The 4,298-nt window shown below is 36.5% G+C and overlaps 1 protein-coding gene across 4 annotated transcripts in view; it reads left to right on the forward strand.

Moving 5' to 3' along the window:
- Nucleotides 1-4,298, forward strand: part of Ralyl (RALY RNA binding protein like) — a 673,831-nt gene that overhangs the window by 186,655 nt on the left and 482,878 nt on the right. The window lies entirely within an intron of this gene.

Consider the following 4,298-nt stretch of genomic DNA (forward strand, 5'->3'; position numbering starts at 1 on the left):
CCTCTGCCTCCCAAGTGCTAGGATTAAAGGCGTGCGCCACCACCGCCCGGCTTAAATATGTATTTCTTAACTGTGTTTGAAACATCCAGTTTTTCTTAACACATTGCTCAGAGCAATATTTTTCCTTAAAGTCTGCCTACTAGGTACTGAAATTTGGTTAAAAGTAGCACCAAGTTTTCCTTTGGAAAGGCTAGGAAAGTTATGGTTATTTCGACCTTCTTCTAGTTTGGTTTCAAAGTCTAGCCATAGGGGTCTTAAGGTATAAATATATTTCTGTTAATCAATTTGTTTATAAAGAACCTTATTATAGATAACATTTTTGCTCCAATGTATCCCTAGAATTGCATTATTTTATATGGCCGTGGAGCTGTACAGAGGAGGGAAGCATCTAGAAATGAAGAGCCAAGCTTGGCATATGCTGTTGGACCCACTCTGATGACTAAGTCCTCACCATTGGCCAGCAAGAGGTTGAACACGGAGCAGTAGAGCATAATATGACACAGAGGTAAAGGCTGGGTGCTCTACTTAGAGATAGGAGGAGATTCCCTCTGAGGACTGGAGACATCCCTAGGATGGACTATTTGAAGGTCTTGGGAGCTGTGAAGGGTGGGGCCGACTTGGAGAGAACAGGTAATTAGAAGAATTCCCTTTAAAGGTATATTCTATACTTGGTCATTTGTTCTGTTTCTGTTTCCATTCAACCCATTCAGTCAGCACTCTTTGAATCCATCTCCTCTCTATTATGATGCTCTGTTTTACTACAATCCCAAAACAATAGAGCTGGTAGTGCAGACCGAAACCTCTAAAATCATGATCAACAATACATTTTCTCTTTTATCAGACATTTCATGTGATTAAAAATTTTCACTAACAGATACATATTTACTAACTTGTAATTGCTCATTATGTGAACCTTGTCTTTGAATAAATCCCAATAACCTCAAAGTAGACTCTGGTACATTAGAATCCAGAACAGTGAAATTGTTGGTTTTCTCTCTGTGCCTCTGTGTCTCTCTCTCTCTCTTTCTCTCATATATGCGAGTGTATATGTTCATGTTTCTGCACTTTTATACAAGTAGATATGGAGCCTAGAGATCAATATCTGTTATCTTCCTCAATGACCCTCCATCTTACTTTTGTGATGGAGTCTCTCCTTGAATCTGGAATTCACCAATTCTGAACAGAAAACCCCAAAGTCCTCCTGTTGCTAATTACTCTATACAGTGAAGACAGGTCTAAGTTAAAATGCATGGCTTTTGTGAGGGTGTTGAACATCTGAACCTATGTCCTTATGGTCACCTGACAAGTGCTTTGCAAACTGAACCATGTCCCAAGTTCTTTGGTGTCTTTCTGACCAAATCTGCAGATAACAGCAGGGTTTCCAGAGATAAAAGGTGAGAGAAAGACAATGAAACATAAAGGCTGGAGATGTTTTTTAACTTGTCACACACAAAAAGGACCCTCTCCTGTTAACATGTGTGACGCTGTTCCTGGGTTAGTCACACACAAGCTAAGAATTGAACTCTGCACGGCTGCTTTTTCAAACTCTAGACTTCATTAAAACTCTCTTAGCTGCTGCCTCCACTGCCATCTTTCTTTCTTCCTATGAATTATTCAGAGCAGATTTCACTTGAGGTAAATAGTTTGCTTTGAAGGTTTTTGTAGCTGGATTTAGATGCAACAAGAAGTGTTAAATGCTCAGAATGTTAAGTGTAGGGAATGGCGCAGACTCTACTGTTAGGATGGAGAATGCTATAGTGCTCTGGAGCGGCTGGGGTGGCTTTAGCTCAGTAACTCTTTGTCATTCTGAAGAAGGCCAGGATGCTGAAGCCTACTGTATAAATCATACCTCACAGGGACCTTGCTTCCCTAGCAATTCCAGCATTCTAATCCACTTCACAGTTAGTAGGAATTTTTTTTTGGAGTTTTACAAGGTACAGTTTCACATTTTTATATAACCAGGCCAATGTTTTATTAATATCCATTATTCTTTAGATATTATATTGTAAGTATTAAAACCATTTTAACTTTTGTGTTTATCTTGAATTAAATAGTATTTGAATATTCAATTTTTTGACAAATGAGACTAGGGAGTATATCACCTTAAGGATCTTGATATAAGACACTTGTTTCATTTGTAGTCATCTTCCTTATATCCAGTGTGTTACATTTTATTTTTTAAACACTGAATACATTCATGAAAAAATGATTTATAGTACACATTAAAACTGTATTTCTTCAGAGATAATGGGCAGAATTCGTTCAGTATAATGTAGCATATTTAAAAACCAATCTTCTGGTTTCTGTCTGCGCCGGGAGCTAGTCCTGTGCCACAGCACTCCATACCCAAATTCCTCCCAGGGAGAACTGGTCTCCCAGGAGTATTGACACACAGGCTTGCAGGAGGAACAAGCCACTGGCAGAGACAGCAAGACCAGCTAGCACCAGAGATAACCAGGTGGTGAGAGGCAAGGGCAAGAACATAAGCAATAGAAACCAAGGCTACTTGGCATCATCAGAAACCAGTTCTCTTACCACAGTGAGCACTGGATAACCCAACACACCAGAAAAGCAAGACTCTGATTTAAAAATCACATCTCATGATGATGATTGAGGACTTTAAGAAGGATATAAACAACTCCCTTAAAGAAATATAGGAGAACACAGGTAAACAGCTAGAAGCCCTTAAAGAGAAAACACAAACATCCCTTAAAGAATTACAGGAAAACACAACCAAACAGGTGAAGGAATCGAACAAAACCTTCAAGGATCTAAAAATGGAACCAGAAACAATAAAGAAATCCAAAAGAGAGACAACCCTGGAGACAGTTCCCAAACTCTTACTATTATTCTTTCATTTGCTAAAGTTTCTTTTACTAAATGGATTTCTGTTATAGCTGTCAACAAAAATTATAATCATAAAATTGTGCCTAGGTAGACATATATTAGAGAAAACATTTTATTCATCTTTCCTATTCTAACATAAAATCATTAGTAACAGCTCTTTTATTTACCAAAAAATAACACACATTATTCACTACTTACTGTGTGCTGAGCTAAGTTTCCTACAATGCATTCTGTTGACTAGGACTTGTCATCACTTTTTTGTTGGTGCCCCTTTTTTTGTTGTTTAAACATTGCTTGATAGGCATAGTCCTAAATTACAAAGACATACAAATCCTTGTTTTTAAAAACTCTTCCAAAGAGTGTCAACACCAAAAGATACCTGACTACAGATTCACTAAGTCTTCTAGTTTGATGCAGCCGGGAGTAATAGAAGGAATATAGTCATATGGGGTTCTGAATTATACTCATTTATATTTAGACTACATGTCTGTAAATGAGTATACATGTATTTTTAAATTTTAATCCTTTAGTTATATATAAAGATATAGCTAATATATTAATATATTATTATATTATTATATTATTATATAATATATTTATATATTATATATTAGTATATATTATATATTAATATTAGTACATTATATTAATATATAATATATTAATATATATTATTTGAAACCATATAATGGTTTCAAAGCACTTATATGTGCACTCACTCATATGCACACACATGCATGCATGTGCACACACAAAGACAATTATCATTTTATTCAGCAAATTGTTAACCTAGAGTGAATCCATATAGGGGATAAAGAATAGAATCTCCTAATGATCATGTATTATCACCATTATATCTTATAATTTTCTCTGTGGTTGTACAATTCAGATCTGAGGTATTGCCTGGATGCTCATGTGTCAATAATTCAAGAAACATTTTTTTTTGTGGAAGTGGTGGTCTAGGGGAAGTACTTGGATCATTGAACTTTGCCTTTATGGAATATTATGGAATGCCATGTCTTCTTTGTTCTTTTCTTGGAAAAAATTGAGAAAGAGCCTCCTATAAAGTGTGTTCCGTTGATTCCAGCCAATATAGCTAACCACCCATAGCTTGAAACCCTCTGCCAAAACTAATCTTTCTTTTTCTACATTTATGTTATTTGTGTCAGATCAAAATTAAGGTGCTAAGACTCACCTCTGTACATACCCAGACAGTGTATCCTATTCTCTGGAGCAAAGGAGTTTCTCATCTAACTATGATGGAGATATTGGAAACAGCAAAAAAAACAACAAATGAAAGATTCCAAACTAAGAGAAGCTGAGTTCTGAAGGAAGGAACATGCAGTTTGTTCAAGTAGATTTCTTGACACCATGAATGTGTGTGTGTGTGTGTGTGTGCGCGCGCGCGTGTGTGTGTGTATGTGTGTGTGTGTGTGTGTGTGTGTGTGCAT

Source organism: Mastomys coucha, unplaced genomic scaffold (genome assembly GCF_008632895.1).
Source record: "Mastomys coucha isolate ucsf_1 unplaced genomic scaffold, UCSF_Mcou_1 pScaffold17, whole genome shotgun sequence".
NCBI lineage: Eukaryota > Metazoa > Chordata > Mammalia > Rodentia > Muridae > Mastomys > Mastomys coucha.